Raw genomic sequence first — 18,832 nt, forward strand, 5'->3', positions numbered from 1 at the left:
TTGAGAATCTACTTGTCTAGGCAAAAATATTAGAATCACTTTAAACGTAAAGAGTTGCATAAATATTGACTAGATTAAATCACATAAAAATTGGAGATTGGTGGAATCCTGAGTCTCAGTGCTTTTTATAATCTTGATAACATTTTCTTTTTAAGTTTTCTATTTTAATTTGAGACTAAAATCGAGTCTACACAAGTCTGAGTTGAACGAACTTTACTACCACTTAAAAACTACATCAATTTTTGGCGCCGCCGACGCGGATTTGTATTAGGTTTTAGGTTTTAGATTTATTTTATTTCTTTTAGAATTTTTGTTCTCTTTTACGCCTTTGGTATTTTTCGATGCTTTTCAGATTGGAGCGAAGCTACAAGGAAAGAAAAAGTACTATAAAGGAAAGCATCGCCAAAGAAGGAAAGAAAAGAGGAATCCAAAAGGAGTGAAGAAGAAGATTTTGTATATAGTTATATTGTTTTATTTTTAGAAACTGTAAATAGGGTTTTATTTTGTGTAATTTTTCTTTTTATTTTTGGACACTTTTTGGACTTTATTTTTGGATTGGGACATTATCATTTTTAAACCCTACGGAAGGGTTGGTTTAAATAAAAACTGTGTGCAGAGAAGGACGGTGATTACGATATCGCCTCGGCCCCTCGGGTTCGTACATGACATAGGAGTCGTGGCCCGAGTCGACTTCAGCGGTTCTTCTACGTCTGGTACGGGAGGTAAGTTTTTCGAAACACCCGCGAATCCCCTGTCAGCGGGTTTACTGTATTCCTTCGTTTGTATATATGCTGAGGACTTGAAAACGGCTGCTTTAATTTCCTAGTAAAGGGCAAGGACTGGCCATACAAGATAAGGGTTCGGATTTCATCAATGTTCTCTTCTTGCCCGCCTTAGGAAAACAAAACCAAACGCGAACCTAAGCCTAAAATTTTGACTAGAACGAGACCTATAGGGTAACGAGCTTAATAGGAAAGTCGTTCGAAAAATATTGGTTACTCTTTTGAGCATACTTCGAAGTTCATGATGGTTTCTGTGAGTTGAATGCGTGACTGCGCCGCCTTGTAACCGGTGAGGCCTTGGGTATCAAAGATCCACTGAGCTTCCCTCGCCTCGATTCAACTTACTTTGACTAGGATTGATTCCCGAGGGGTTTGCTCAGATTGTAACGAGTTCCTTTTCGAAAGAATAGAAGCTGGTCTAGAAACAATCTAAGTGGAACCATCATGCTTTTTGTTTGTTAGAAAATTAGGTTTGATTTGGTTGAGTCAGCCTTGTTTTGTGATTTCATAGAATCCCAAATATCCCGATAGATCCAAAAATGGAAACTTTAAAAGCTTTGTTGAATCCTACTAGGACTACTCGTCCCTCTTGTATCAGGTTAGCTAAAACTGAAGCAAATTATGAACTTACGCCTGGAACCCTACAGATGCTCCCAATCTTTTTAGGGAAAGAAAATGAAAACCCATACTTCCATGTTAGGGACTTTGAGGAAATTTGTAGTACCCTAAAGATTAGAGACCTTGACGATGATGCTTTGAAACTTAGGTTATTTCCTTTTTCCCTGAAAGATAAAGCCAAATCATGGCTATATAGTTTGGCTTCCGGTTCAATAGAAACATATGAACAACTTACATCTTCTTTTTGAACAAGTTTTTCCCTAGGCACAAAACATTGTCTATTAGGACGCAAATCTGCACATTTTGTCAACAGGAGGGAGAATCGTTATATAGGTATTTGGAAAGGTTCAATGACTTATTAGCCCAATGTCCTCATCATGGTTTAGAAAAGGTTAGGCTAGTTCAAATCCTTTATGAGGGTTTAGATTATTCGACAACAACCATGGTTGAGTCTCTATGCACTGGTGGTTTTGAAAACCAAACTGTTGATGCGGCGATGGAATTTTTGAATGAAATCGTCGAAAAGACCCAGCAATGGGAATATTGTAGGGACCCCAAGAGAATAATTCTTCTAGGTAGAGGAAACGTTAATAGGGTAGAAGGAGGCTATGAATCAGATGCCAAAATTGCTGCTATAGCAAAAATGTTAGAAGCCTTAGAATTGGGTCACACTAGTGGTAGAGTAGAGCCTTTTTGGGAAGGCCAGACTATTGAAGAGCGAGCCAATGATCTTTATAATAATGACACTAGACTTGATCACCGTCAAAAGTTTGACCCATATTCAGATACCTATAATCCTGGTTGGAGAAACCATCCGAACCTTTCATGGTCTAAGGACCAAGGTCAGTTTAGTAATTCTAATGTTCCCCCAGGTTTTGGCTATACTAAGAATACTTCAGGATCAACTCAGTTTCAGAATCAGTCTGATAAGAAAATCTTAAGTCTAGAGGAAACTCTCACCTCGTTTATTCAAAATAATGAAAATATGCGGCAATTGCTTTCACAAAACATAGAAGCTAGTAATAGGATAGGACAAGAACATAGTCAGGCCATTTCTGAATTGAAAGACCAGGTTAGTCTGATCAATGAGTCTCTAAGAGAAAAAGGTAAATTCCCTAGTCAATCGATACCCAATCCTAGAGGAGATAAAATATTTAATCAAGTGAATTCTGTCACAACCCTTAGGAGTGGTAAAACGGTAGACAATAAGGTAGCCATGCCTAATAGTGGACATACTGTAGATCCACCTTCTAGTTCCCAAGATGAGCCCCAGAAGGAGCCACTAACTGAAGAAACCGATAAAATTTCTAGTGATGCCAATTTGGTTCACGACAGGTCTCATTTTGTACCCAAAGCCCCATATCCACAGTTGTTAGCTCCAACAAAGAGAGAGTCGACTTTCAACGAAATATTAGAGATATTTAAGCAGGTAAACATTAACATCCATTTATTAGAAGCAATTAGGCAAATGCCAGCTTATGCCAAGTTCCTTAAGGACCTTTGTACACGAAAGCGTAAGCTTAATGTCCATAAGAAAGCCTTTTTAGCTGGTCAGGTAAGTTCAATCCTTCTAAACCAAACATCCCATAAGTATAAAGACCCTGGATGCCCCACCATATCTTGTGTGATCGGTAATTATTCAGTAGATAAGGAATTGCTTGACTTAGGAGCTAGTGTGAACTTACTCCCTTATCATGTATACAACCAGCTAGGTCTTGAAAAGTTGAAACCGACTAAAATGACATTGCAATTAGCTGATAGGTCTGTCAAAGTACCTCGTGGTGTCATAGAGGATGTTCTGATTGAGGTTGATAAATTTATTTATCCAGTGGATTTCGTTGTTCTAGATACTCAGCCTGTTCAGGATCCTAGTGCTCAAATACCGGTGATTTTAGGTCGCCCATTTTTAGCCACAGCTAACGTTGTCATCAACTGTAGGACCGGACTTATGAACATCTCCTTTGGTAATATGACCACTGAACTAAATGTCTTTAATTTTAATAGACAACCTTCTGACGATTTAGAGGAAGTGAATATGATTAGCACTTTAGTTCAGGATCTAACTCAGGATAATTGGGACGACACTTTATTTGGTGATTCCTTAGATGAACTTGATGAGGAAATTCTCTTAAGTCAGTTAGGTGACCAAACTTTTGAATTAGAAGAAGCTCTTGAGTACTTTAAAGACTCTACGGACCCTGAGATTCAAGCCATAGTGCTAGGCCTTACGGAGAGTAGTGTTGACCCTAAATTTGGGGGTAATGAACTAGAAGAAGCTCTTGAGTATTTTAAAGACTTTGAGGATCCAGAAATTCAAGCAATAGTTAGAGGTTTGTCCGAGAATACTGACTACCCTAAGTTTGGGGGTAGTAATGGTCAATTATCCCCATTATAAGTCCTTAACTTGGGATTCGATCCTAGTGTACCTGAGGTATTACTTGAGTCACTTCCGACTCCGCAACCGGATCCTCCTGATATTGTCCAGGAGGAAATTCTAAAAATTTCTTGTTCGAATGAGTCAATTTGTCAAGACACTCATATGAAGCCCAAATTGGCACAACAGAAAAAACCAGTTGTCTTGCAGGAAACCTTAGATGAGGATGTGCTATGTCTGTTCAATTTTCTGATTTGGTGCAGTTGTCTGATAATTGTGGCAATTTTATTTGCTTTTGTTGACCCACAGTTGTTTCGACTATTGATATATGATTTGAAAGGTAATTATCCATTTTGTGGTATTTGACGTCTGGCTGAAGACTTTAAATTTAGCACTTCTTGGGAGGTAACACAATCTCATGCAACACGGTAATATCTTTCCTTATCTCTTTGCTTCAAATGGTAACAGTTTCTCCTTGTTCATGCTTTTAATTTTATCTTTAGAACATTGAGGACAATGCTAGATTTAAGTTTGGGGGTATGGGAGAAACTTTTTAGTTGCAATATGAATAAATAAACTCCAGAACCTAGAAATTTATGCCTATTGAGGATTGCACTAACTAATCTAAGTGGATGGAAGCATTTTGATCGTAGGGGTTGAGGAACCAATCTGATTAGATGGAAACATCTAGAAGAGTCTATTCATAAAAGCACAGAGCTAAGGTGTTAGAAATAACATGATAGTTTCACCATATCTTGTTGAGTCCTTTTCACTTCTATTTTTATTTTATTTTGTTTTTAAACCATGTTTCTCTAAGTGATAGGTGGGGCCCACGATTCAAGTTGTTTCCAATGCTAGGGTGAATTAGAGTGATTGAGTTACAAAGAAAAAGAAAAAAAGACCAGACCAATTAGACCAAACGGATCAAAAAAGAAAAAAAAAATGAATGAAACGAAAAAGCTGGAAAAAAAAAGAAAAAAAATTCAGTGAATAAAGTCGACCGCTGGTTCCCTTGTATATGCCAGTTGTGTTGAACTAGAATTAGGATTATCGATCACTGGTTCCCTTGTATATGCCAGTTGTGTTGATATTAGTCAGACCAGTATCTCAATCCATTAGGATAAGTTCATTTTGGCGGAGGCCTTCAGACAGATATGGGAAACGTCGTTCACTTAGTAAACATCAAAACCATCTATGTTTTTCTATATCCATCTTCTTGATCTATCCATGTGATTAGTTTTTGACTCCGGATATTGATGTCCATAGTGCAACTATCTTAGTAGAGCTCTTTCACTTTATATGAATTTTAGTATGCTTGAGTGCAAACTCGTGTACAACAATTGGAATTTCGCATCAGGGTACTTCCTCCTGTAGTCAATAAGTATGCCAACCAAGGAGATTCTTTAGTGCCTTCCAAGGTTCTGTGTAGATAGCTAAGGTCTGGAGTAAAGATTTTGTGGGTATACCTCTTGTAAGCCCTCCGGAGACAACACTCCGCCACTAGGGACACTTAGGGGTTTAAAGGCTTATTGCATACGCCAAATGCAATCGACGATGCCTGCGTCAGTGAGTTAGGATTTTATTTTATTTTATTTTGCTCGAGGACTAGCAAATAATAGGTTTGGGGGTATTTGATAGACACATTTTTGTGTCTAATTTATCTCGATTCTATATATTGATAGTGCTCATTTTTGTACTTATTATGGTGTTTTATGTGTGTGTAGGTATTTTTGGCCAATAAACATTTTTGGAAAAATCTGCTCGAAAAGTTGCGCGGGGAACCCCCGGAGGACACTTGCTATTCGGACCCATCAAATGGATAAGGGGTAACCAATTACTAAGGGGCATCCATTTCCAGGCAGCTGCTAAAGGGAGACCAGCACATGATAGGGGGAGGTCATCTTCAACATTTCAAAAAATCAAAAAGGCGGGAAAAAGAACCAGGTTGCATACATGACTTTGGGTTGGATTTCTAGGGTGTTTTAGAGAGATTCAATCGCTGAAATTTGTTGGGCTGAACGTGATTGAGCATAACAGGCTTGGTATGTGCGCTGGAATCGATCAAATTGGGATGGATAATCCGGAAAAAGGAAACATAGGTTGAGTTGTATACGGAAACTGTGTGGAATTATTTTAGGAATTTCAGGGAGACTAAAGGCGTGATATTGTTTCCTAAGGTGAGATTCTATCTAAGGAAGATTTTCGGATGATTTGGAAGTCTTAGAAACGCGTAAGGAAGTTGGAAGAGAAGATTATTGCCGTGGCTTGCACGAAAAGAAAAAGAGAGAATTAATCGCTATTTTTAGGTTTCTGAGCAGTATAAAAGGTTTGTTCGAGTTCCAGGGAAGGTGACGAAGTTATTGGAGCAGTCGCAGAGGAGTTTGTAGCACTACAGAGCTGAATTGATCAAGTTGCAGGAAAAACGTGTTTCTGCTGCTGCTGAAGAAGAACAAACGTGCAAATAAGAACATCGTCTCAAATTTGTAACGCTGCTACAGTGACTTCTTTGTAACAGTCAGTCCTTTGTTTTGCAACGCCATTACACCGTTGCAAATAATCAGTGTTATAGTTTTTCATCTTTTAATCAACTTTTGAACCATAAACAAATATTTTGAGCAAGTGATTAATATGAGGAGCTAAACCCCATTGCTGAGGCGACGGAGGAAGCCATTTTTCCAATTATTATGTGGTAAATTCTATTTAATTTAATTTTTGTAATTCTTTTATGATTATTTTCACTGAACTGAAATCGAATATGTGATTCTGATTAAGTGGTTGTGTTCTCAATTGATGGGTCATGCTTAGGTTAAGTCTTTTGATGGTCCATGCTTTCGATTTACAACTATTTTTTTGAGAATCTACTTGTCTAGGAAAAAATATTAGAATCACTTTAAACGTAAAGAGTTGCATAAATATTGACTAGATTAAATCACATAAAAATTGGAGATTAGTGGAATCCTGAGTCTCAGTGCTTTTTATAATCTTGATAACAATTTCTTTTTATGTTTTCTATTTTAATTTGAGTCTAAAATCGAGTCTACACAAGTCTGAGTTGAACGAACTTTACTACCACTTAAAAACTACATCACCTATAGGGCGCTAAATTTATTGCCCAAACTCGAGAAAACGCGTTGTGAGCAAAGCCCTAATTTGGGTTGCGGCGATGCACATCTGTCCTAGATCGATCATGACCGTCCAACTTTGTCGGCCTAGTTAGACGGCTTGGATCGCATCTCGAACAACCAAAGAAGTGCTAATGCGTTCACCGTTGGCCCAACTTCTCCCTTGGTCGATCGACCTCTCCATGGAAAAACCGGAACATACCAAATCGGTTGCCCAAAGTAGCTTGAATGCGCTGCTTTGAAAACCCTAAAATCGTGTTTGCGGCAACACCCTACTATCGCAAATCAATCGCGGCCATCCATCTTCGCCGGCCTAGATGAGTGGATTAGATTCAATCTCAGGCAACCCCGAAGATGTCAATACGATCACCGTCGGCCCGACTCTATCCATGTTCGACCGACTTGCCTGAGGGAGGTCAATGGAACATCTAGTTTCTCGATCGAACTAGAATGTCCGCAGCTGTTCAAAACCCTAATTCACGCTTTGCGGCGGTCTCAAATTGATCGTGGCCACTTACCTTCACCGTCCGAATCGAGTCTCCTAGATTCAATTTTTGAGGGACCGAGGGTGTAAGCATGCACGCCGGAAGCTCGTCTCCACGCATGCCCGACTGGTCCGTTCAAATTAGCACCCAGTACTTGGATTCGATCGACCAAAGAAGGGACATTCGCACGTCCCTAAAACCTATATTTCATCAACGACGATGCACAACTGCCATATATCATCTTGTCCATCCAGTTTTGCATGCATAATTGGACGATGTAGATTTATTTCTAGCAAACCTGCAAAGCAGCATGACAATAACCAGCCGCCTCTCTTTCACAGGGAGTGATCGACCAAGTGATGGCTTGTTTACACAACCCTCAAACGATCGCCCAAAGGTAGTCTGGCATGCTGCCATTTTAAGACGCTCAATCCGCGACTTATCCAATCAAGCTTTAAAACAACGATGCTTCATGCATATCGATTGTTTTTAGATGCTTGCTTAAAAGCGATGCATTACATGCATCGAGCAATACGATATTTTATGAATATCAATTCCATAAATAACTTAGTTATTTAACCTAATAGCACCGTATGCTATTTTTTGCGACAAGTCCCACGACTTGACCCACTCATTCGAGACATCAAACATGTCACAAACTAGGGGATACTTACTGGGGTATTGGTCTGGCGGTTTACAACGTGCGGCGTGCAACACTCTCATTACAAGAATGTGTCAGGAAAAGATGGACGGTTAACGGTGATGAGGGAAGTGGGCAAAGGCGTGATCGTGTGACAATCACCATCCCTACATGACCCCACTACTCCATCACTTAACTTTCCCCACTTCGTACGAGATGAGGATTGCGCTCAAATGACTTGTATAAATAGGTTCTTCGACCTATTTTCAAAGAAACACGAACAACACAAGTGTTGTCAGCACAGTATTCAGAAAAAACACCCAGAACTGATAGCTTACATTATGCAAGCCAGTTCGACATTCTGATACAAGTCATAAACAACCAACACCTTCATAATCTCAAACACCTTCTTCGCTTCCCTCCCTAAATCAACCTTTCTCCTCACCTTGTGACTGAATTGAATCTGGAACAATCATTTCTTGGTTTAGGCCAGAGTCTTACAGATTGATCTCTCGAATCTAAAAGTACTCCCGTGCAGTGCATTGTTTAGGGTTTGAATTCGTTTCTCATCAACACACCCAAGTTTACTAAAGACAACAGAATCAGTTTTTATCCTCAAACAGGTTCATAGGAATTGAACCGACTTAATGACAGATTAGGAAGGACTAGTTGCGCCGGTTTTTGATCCGATGAATAACGAGTTTAGTCTTCAAATGAAAATTTTCCATGTCCAACATGATTAGATTGACGAACAAGTCATCCTCACTATACTTAGACTCATGCAATCTTTCGGCAGTTGGTAATAAAAATGAGATACCCAACCTGTTGCACTCCTCTCGATTGCGATTACACTGTTCTACAAGTTCATACCACTCGTCGCAATAATCAGGTCCATCGATTCCTCGACACAAATTGGTTACCTTGATGCTGGCTCATGTAAAAAAAAATTAAGTAATGGTGTTCTTCTTCCCCTGCCAAACGTTAGAGAGCTTAGTGAGAGAACAAATCTCTGGATCTTGTACGTCGAGTTCACGTCTACTCATCCTCTGTGAATTTTTTCCTTGCTCCTGGATTGGAGTTATATAGGTTATCGATGATCTCTGCGACTTATGGATGGCTTGATCAACTCCTCTATTCATGATGGGTACTTCCTGAAGCCATGCGATTGCTTTTGCAGTCCCAAGAAAACTGCGTTGTGGCGAAGAACATAACCCATAAATATATCAAACAATATTGTATTTATATGTATCACTCATTCCTCAGGTGTTCTTAGTCCGGTATTGTGCATGCTCACTAACGAGTGTGCACGTGACCTCCTACTCTGCATCACTTAGTTTTGTAACGAGGGTCCAAATTTTAAACAATCGGGTAAAGGGCAATCCTATGACATACAGTAACATATCTATAAAAGTTTAGGCTTGGTACCACCCTAATCCTATTATTTTAGAGAAATATTACTTAATTAAGAGTATTATTACAAAAAACTAGTTTGAAACCTAACACGCTAAGCTGCAACAGCGTACTATTACATTAACTGTGTGAACAAGTTGTGATTCTGTCAAGGGCGTCTTGTCTAGGGGTGTACCAATTGGTGAACCTGCTTCCTAACCACAGGATTGGTAGGGGATGGGTTTTTGTAACACCCTAATAGGACCCCCAAACACCATCCAATGGTTAGAATTTAATGGTCCACAATTGGTACACCATTTTTCGTACACCATTAGACTTTCTCTGTCAAGGGAGTCGAAGCAGATTGGGATGAGATTATGTCACCAGTTACCCAGGACCCATGCAGGTACGTCATGAAGAAAAAAACATGTGAGAAGGATTTTAGGGTCGGATGGGTGGGGTTGTCCGCCTAACAGGTTCGGTGTGTTGCAAAGATTATTAGCGGTTTCTCTGGCAAGCATCTTCGCCTCAGCAAGAAGACACTTAACGTGAAGAGGGGGCACCATCCAGGCCCTTGACTTGATCACTTTTGATCCTCATAGAAAAATTGGAGGTGAAACTATAATCACTTTCATGGTTGATGTTTTCCTATAAACAACATATTCCGTCGATAACAACTCGTAAGTGTATAAATATAGCCGATGCTGTTGGTCACAGTACTCCAGGATATCTGATTTGAGGTTCGAATGCTCGATTCATTCCCCTCTTCATTATTGGACAAGCCCCTGTTGTCCCGGCTGTAGCAAGGTCGTTTAAAAACCACGGGATATGAGTATCAATTTAATTTGATATGTATGTCTAGTAACAGGTGATCAACCGTTGGATATTTGATTAAAACAAACGTATTATAACTAGCTAAATAACGCTTGGATTCCAAGCGACTAGAGGAGCGGGAACTTGGCAACAAAGAGACCGTTTGCAATCCATTCCGCAAATCGTTTGTAATTCCCGCCTAACACCATACTGACCCCCACGTTCCTCTCCACTAACAAAAACAATCGTTCAAATAAAAGTTCGTTTATATAAAAAAGGGAATCCAAAAACACCTCTCCATTACTCAGATAAACAGTGCCAACAACACCTTACTTACGTCTATAGAGTGTAGACTCTACACACAACTACCCGCATTGTAAACACACCTTCTTCTCACTGACTTATCTTCAACCTTATCGTTAACAGTAAACTTAAAAAAGCACCCCTTCTTCTCTCTGCCTTATCTTCAACCTTATCGTCAACAGTAACCTACGAAAGTAGTCCGTTTTAAAGAGTTGTTGTATCCTGTAAAGACATCTAATTAATGTTTTACAGAAAAATAAGGAAATGATGGGAAAAGATTTGTCCATGTAACCAAGTATGCTAAAGCTACGGTGAGACCTCTAAAAACATTTGATTTCCGTCACTCCACGATTTATTAGTTTTAGTGGAAGTCGTTCGATTATTTTTCAAAACAAAAAACTTAATGAACCGCCATTAACAACTAACTCATCCATTGGAAGTCGACTTGGTTGTCAATTATTTGGACATGATCAAACTGTTTCCATGATTTCTCAACTTTAGGTGGGCCCCACTAAAGCAAAACCATCGGGTGGACCAAGCTACAGACATACCACGGGATCCAGCCCGCAGTGAGTGTATAGTTCTGATATAGCACTTTGATAGAAACGGGGATAGTTTTCCTCGATGGTTGTTTCTTTAGTCGAGTCGAAACAAGGATATAAAATTGAAGAAACTTGTAGTATAAACCTAAAATCGGTAAACAAATAATTTGCTCTTGAAAAAAAAAAACCATATAAGTGAACTGTATCGAGTATTCTATAACATACCAGACAAAATAGTATTCAGAACTTTTATAGAAATGCATGGAAGATTAGTGGACACTCCTGCAAATTGTAGGGTTAAACTCCTTTGACAAGTCGTTTTTCTTCGGACTCGGACAACCTTCACAAAATCCCATAGACTTAAGAACAAAGTTGTCGTCATGTATCTGAAAAGTGTTATTGAAATCGAACTGCAACAACCAACTCCATTGTTGCAGGTGGAGGCGACTGGATTATAATAAAAGGCAACGACACACCCCCTGAAGTTGCAGCTTTCCTCCCTGAACAATATAGTTGCTCATTCCGCTGAGCCAGATTCTGCAGGCCTACAAATTGATTCTCAAGTTCTTGCAGATACGCAGCCTTGTTTGCAATTTTGTTTCTTAAACCAAGGTATTGAGACTTAAGCTGTTCAACAACATTTTGGCCAGCAACATGAAGCATGCCTCTCCATTGTATCTCTTTGTTTTTATCCTTAGATATGATATCCGCAGCAATAATAACATTCAAGGAATCATACACTCTCCGTCGAATATTTTTCTCATTATAATTTGGTTTCATGTAAGGTGTTGTTGTTGAAAGTTTAGCCACAAACTCATCCGTAACTTCATTATATGTAGTTTCACCTTTGCTTTCAACTTTTTTGCACGCTTGGAAACTAAATTGACGAAGTCCTCTGCCACCAGCCTTCTGACCACCACCTCCTACTGCCCGTGATGAAAGAGAAGAAACAATGTAGTGTGGAAGTATCAAGTATAAGAGGAGAAATTAACTCTTTCCCAAATGCAGTACACTTGCAGGAACCCCCACCCTTTTCCCCTTGATGTGGCATTGTTCTGGAGAAAGCAGGGGTTCGATGGGTTAGCCACTTAGCTGACGACACGTCAAGGGAAAATAAATATCCTTAAAAGAGCACGGTTAGTGGCCCCAGGTTGCATCTATCTGGGTCAGCTGGTTATGGGACAATTTTGTGACAAGACGTGGCATAATCTCAATGCTTTCTCTTGCTTGACCTATAACTGTCATGTCAGAATCCACACCGAAGTTAGATCGAAATGCTAGTCTTCCCCCAACCATGTCCACCAACCATATCCACCATGAGGTCTCATGTAGATATCCACACAAAAGGCCCCCCTGCTAACTCCAATCCAAGGGTTCAAGGGCTAAGATCAATGCCACTTAATGGTGGAAAGGAGTGGGGGAAGAGAGTGGGGGAAGTGAAGCAGCTTCGGTTTTAGATTGGATAATACGAAAATTCTAGGCAACCCCGGGATTTTGGAGTCCAAATATGTTCACACTCCTCTAACGAGTGTATATTTCACAGATTCTTCTGATTGGTTGATTATTTAACGGATGGCCCTATTACCCTCCATGTTTAGAATCACGACCCTCGTTACATAACTCTCTAAATTAAATCAAGGGTAGAGATTAAAATTTGAAGTATACACTCATTAAGGAGATGCACGAATTCGCACTCTGGATTTTGACACCAAAATATGACAACGCTTATGTGTCAAATTTGAATTGGTTCATTCCTTTAAAGATCCCTGTTTTTCCTGGTAGGGTAGGGTGTGGAGACAATGAATGGTAGATATCATTATATCTAAGTGGTGTCAAAAACCGGGGTCCCCCTAGCACTTTCCTGGATAATCGAAGCTGTTGTACATCCCGGCTTTTTACACCACCATTTTACACCCTATGTGTCAGCTATATCCACGGTATATTTCGTCCTCACCCTATCCCACCTGGGAAAAACAGGGGGTCCGCTATAAAAGAGAGCTAATAAAACATTGACACATGGGGGTGTAAAAAAATTTGGGTATAAATCCGGGGAATTTTTAGCATTTTCGCTTAGATAATGATGTTTAGGCAGATATTTGTTTGATTCTTTGGATCTCATGTGGGATTCTCACTTTTTGGTTTCAAGTTAGAATTGACGTTTGAACTTCAAATCTAAAAGTTGAGCCATAAAATGATTAATATCTATTCGATAAATCGTAATATTTGTTTGCTCTCTTACCTTCCAATGATCATAAAAATATGATTATTGACCTACGAGATTCTTCTCATAATCCTCACCGGGGTTTCAAAATGCATAATAATATCGTCGTAAATACCCTAAGTTAAAATCCCCGATATAACTCTAAATATATAGATCTTTGTCCTTTTCTTTATAATTAGGTTAAAAACCCATGTAGGCCGATATTTCATTGATTCTCTCGGTCTCATGGAGGATTATCACTTGTTTATGTCAAGTTAGAATTTATGTGAGAACTCTAAATCTACCCATTGTTGAACCAGAAAATGTTTCTCATCTTTAATAATCGTAATCGTTGCTTGTTTTATCACTTTTGGAATGATCATAAAAATCAAAATATGATGCTTGTCCTTTGAGCGTCATTTTAGAATCCTCACTAGAGTTTTAAATTGCAAATGATGTTGCCGTAAATATATCCTAAGTTGAAATCTTTATCATATATATAAACCGAATGGGCTAATATTTCACTTATTCTTTAAATAGTGTTGGGGATTCTTTAGATAGCATAAGCTAATATTTCATTTATTCTTTAGATACCACTAGAGACTCTGTCTTTTTTGGGTATGAATTCAGAATATACATTTGAACTCAAAATCTGCTCATTAAGCCGTAAAACACTTGTCACCTTTTCGCCAAATCGTATCTTATTTGCTCTCCTACTCTTCCAATGATTTAAAAAAAAATGATGCTTGACCAATGAGCTTCAATGTCATAATCCTCATGTTTTCGGGAAAACTCAGTTTTGAATTTACGACTGAACTGCAAATCTACCTATTGAACCACAAAGTGCTTACGACCTTTTCGACTAATCGCAATATCTGCTTGCTCTATTACTCTTCGAATGATAAATATGAACTTCACCCTAGTTTTAAATTACATAATAATGTTGTCGTAAAAATCCTAAGTCGAAATCTTCATTATAGCTTTAAATATACCAATCCTCGTCTTTCTTATTATGAATCAAAAAACTGCGTACGCTGATATATTATTTATTGCGTTGGCTGATATATTATTTATTTTTTGATAACATTCGGGATTTTCTATTTTTTATTTGAAGTTAGAATTTATATTTGAACTCTAAATTTACCAATTGAACCATAAAATGCTCCTTATAGTTTCCACTAAATATGAGCTTTACTTGCTCACTTACTCTTTCAATGATATGATGCTTGACCTATGTGATCTTTGCTTGCTCCCTTGCTCTTCTAATGATCAAAAAATATGAATCCCAACCCTAGTTCTAAATTGCAAAATAATGTCGTCGTAAAAACCTTAAGCTGAAATAATCTTCATCGTAGCTTTAAATATACCGATCCCCGTATTTATTTATTATGAATCTAAAAAACTGCATATGTTGATATATATCATTTATATTTTCGATATCATTGGGGATTTTGTGTTTCTAAGATGAAGTCATATTTTATCTTTGAACTCTAAATCTACCGATTGAACCATAAAATGCTCCCTATATTTTTCACTAACTGTGATATTTGCTTGCTTCCAATGATCATCATGTCATAATCCTCACCGTAATTTTAAATTACATAATCATGTTGTCATAAATACCCTTAGTCGAAATCCATTCATAGCTATAAATATACTAATCCTGTCTTTTTCATTTTTATGAATATAAAGCTGCGAACTCTAATATTTCGTTTATTCTTTAGAAATAGCATTGGGAATTCTCTCTTTTTGGTCTGATCTTAGAAGTCACATTTGAACTCTAAATTTGCATGTGAAGCCACAAAGCACTTTCCATCTTTTCGACAAATCGTAATCTTTGCTTGCTCTCTTACTCTTCCAATGATCTTAAAAGAAACATGATACTTGACCAATGAGCGTCATGTCAGAATCCTTACCGAGTTTTAAATTGCATTGTCGGGAAAACTCAGGTTAGAATTTACTTTTGACTGTAAATCTACCCACTGGACCAAAAAATGTGTACATCCTTTTCGACTAATCGTAATCTTTGCTTGCTCTCTTACTCTTTCGGTGATCATAAAAATATGAATCCTCACCTTAGTTTTAAATTTCATAATAACGTTGTCGTTTAAACCCAAAGTTAATATCTTTATATGGCTTTAAATATAGCGGTCCTCTTTTTTTTTTTAATTATGGATCTAAAAAGCTACTTTGGTTGATATATCATTTATTCTTTCGATTTTCTCTTTTGAATCTGAAGTCAGAATTTATATTTGAACTCTAAATTTATAGATTGAACCACAAATTGCTTACCATCTTGGTGTAAATGCTAATAGTTGATTCTCAGCCATTGGATTCGAATATCGAGACGTTATTATAAATACAAACATAGAGCAGAAACCCTGGATGGTTTTCATTTTATTTTTTCCATGTCTATCGGCAACACTCTTTCTCTCGAAGTAGAACAACTCTAAACCTAGGTTTTCAAATCCGAACCTTAACGTAATAAAGTGAAAACACGCCAGAAAATCTTGATCTACCTCTTGTAATCCAAGCACTCGGTTCGAATTTTTTCTGGTCTGTCATGAATTCACGAAATTAGCAACAACCGCAACCAACACATGCTTAACATTGGAAGGTGAGATTGTTAGTTTGTTATTGTAATTGTTTTGGGAACTATTTTTGATTTCTGATCTGGGGTGTATCCTCTTTACAGTATGATTACTTCCTTGTAAGCTCCCTTTCTTTCCTTGTCTGAATCGTTTCTTAGCTGGGCTCCTTTCTTCTACATCTGGTGCTGCATTCTTAGTTTGTTGCAAAAGTTTTAGTTCGATTGTAGTACTGATGCGTTTAAATGTTTAAAGAGTGATGTTCTTTCTCACCAATGTTTCCAATAAAACCAGAATCGCCTTGCCCGTATTAACTTGCTCGTCCGCTGACTTCTTAATATCCGCCACCTCGGCAGCTATACCATCCATGTGTTGAGTGATCTCAGCAACTTGTGTCTCGAGTGTCTTCAACAACCCCTCGTCTTGGGTAGTACTGGTGATGTCTTTTGCAGGAGGTGAAATTTCGTTGTTCAGATCCTCTTCCTCGGCGTAACCTTCTGATATGCCTAGAATTTTCAGACGATTTTCATCACGTGGATGCCACATTATATCAGTAGTGACAACTACCTGCAATATTATTTCGCTGATGATTACATGTACAAAAAATAGACTGCCATGTCTACGACGGGTTTATCTGGAGGGACAAAAAAAATAAGTAAATCGGTTGACATACGTTATCTGCATCCATTTTTGTAAGGAGGTCGGCGTATCGCGGAATGCTTCTACGTTGAACATAAACCATGTGCGGAAGCCATGCCGCTGTCCCCCGTATAAATGACACATAAGTTGGCCTTAGAGAAGGCAGTGATTCCATGGCCCAAGTTTAGATTCATCATTGGCGATGCAGTTTCAAGCACCTAAAGTTCTCACTTCTCAAGTCCATAAAGAACTCCCTTCGGAGCAGAAAAAAGATGAAGCGCAATGCATGAAAACCGATAATCTTGTGAAAGATGATGATAAAATAAGTAGAAACCTAGAAGATAGTGGAAGGTCCTACATGGACGGCGAAACCTCAGATACCTCTGATATGGATAACTTCCCGATAGATGATGACAGATTAAATAGGAGCGGGTTTTTTTTATATGTCAAAAAATGTATTAATAGATAACAAATTTACAAGAGTTGTTTACAAGAAAATAGGCATAAGCCCCAAAAACTTATAAACTATTTCAATCTATAATAAGCAACATGAGGATATTCAACTGAAAACAAAAAAATGAGGCCTTCCATCAAAATGAACTCCAACTTCATTATCAAGGAAACATCCTCTCTTTGCCATGGCATCCGCTGAAAAATTAGCCTCACGGAAAGTGTGAAGATATCTAATGGCATCATAGCTTTGACAAACTGCTAACCATCTTGGTCTTGCAAACCAAGGTAAGTTGTTACCTTTAAACGCTTCCACCACACTAGCCTTTATCGTGAAGCAAATTTTGCAGCTGATAAAATGGCGAAGAGTGAATGTTTATTGGACTACGGTGTAAGGATAAATTATGTCCGACGTCCAGTTTTTATAAATTCAATTGAATTACCAAATGTATCTTATTTTCGATTTAAATAGTTTTGTGAGTTTTTGGGGTTGCTGTGACCTCTTTTCTCACTAATTATCTTGTAAATATTTTTATTTTCAATACAATTTTTGACTTATCAAAAAAAAAAAAAGCTTCCATCACACTAGCCGAGTCTGATCTGATGCAAACACGATGAAAACCCCATCTAGTAGCCCATTCAAGACCCACCAGAATTCCATATAATTCAGCTAAGAAATTGGTCGTTATTCCCAGACCAATGGACATAGCACCAGTAACGTTACAACTAGCATCCCTAGCTACCACTCCAGCTTCGGCTATACCTGGAATGCCTTTTGCTGGGATTAAATAGGAGCGGAGATGTAAGTGTTGGTTAATTTTTTGATGAAGCTGGCAACAAAAATCCTGTCCATTCAAATGTTGAACTCCTGTTGGCAGACGTTAAAGATTACTCTGATGTGGATGACAATGGCACCGTTAAACCAGGGATTGATTTCAATCATGGTTGTTGTGACTCTGATAAAATGGCGCCGAAGAGATCGTTCATAGATACCCCAGGGTCGGAAGACAAGATATGAATGGCATGCAACAGCCCAATGGAAAATTGAATAAGAAAAGGAAAACAATATCAGTTCAGCTGCCAAGAAGACAGTCTAGAAGGTTGCAGGGTTTAGGTGAGTCGAAGGATTTTTCCTGCATAGACAAGGATCAACTTCCTATTCCAAGACTGCACAAACTGGCATTAAATAAATACCTAAATGGAATCCCCCCTGATACGCAACCGCATGAGTTCAAGCCTGACCAGCTTATCGATCTACTAAAGGGAAACATGCTTTCTAGTACCGTAAGTAATGATAAACTAATCTCCACGAAGCTATCTAAAATTATTATACTTGTTCAGAGCTTTGACTCTCGTAATATGAGATTGTGCAGCATATCAACGTGTGTTTGGAAATGATTCGGAATTGTCCTAAACTAAACAAGTCAAAAATTCAGTGGACTACGTTTGATACATATTTCAGTGTATGTATAGCTATCCAAACTGGGTACATCATGTAAGTATACAACATGACGCAACACTATTTTTATTAATTACTAACCAGTGTGTTTATTTAGCAGAAACATGCCCATACGGTGCAAGTGAACGCTTTACAGAAATACAGAAGTGGCTAACGTCCTAAGAATGGCAAAAACTGGGATGAAGTCTCAGTTGTCTATGGTTCGGTACTGATAAAGGATAATCATTGGGTGGCAATCGCTTTGAACATAAAAAAAGAATGATCAAAGTGTACGACTCATCGGCATCCAGGGACTGATCCACCTCCTCTAGAATAATGCACGAAGAAATAAACCACATTAGGAAGTCTCCATCACATTTATTTGCTACTGGTTCGTGGGACGCTAAATTTCATCGGCAGACCCCTAGACAAGATTCCGCAGGGTAAGT

General features: G+C 38.4%; 1 pseudogene; it reads right to left on the reverse strand.

Annotated features, from left to right (window-relative positions):
* Positions 1-11,337: 11,337 nt before the first annotated feature.
* Positions 11,338-16,544, reverse strand: LOC113360566 (annotated as a pseudogene).
* Positions 16,545-18,832: the final 2,288 nt, after the last annotated feature.

Source organism: Papaver somniferum, chromosome 3, assembly GCF_003573695.1.
Source record: "Papaver somniferum cultivar HN1 chromosome 3, ASM357369v1, whole genome shotgun sequence".
Lineage (NCBI taxonomy): Eukaryota > Viridiplantae > Streptophyta > Magnoliopsida > Ranunculales > Papaveraceae > Papaver > Papaver somniferum.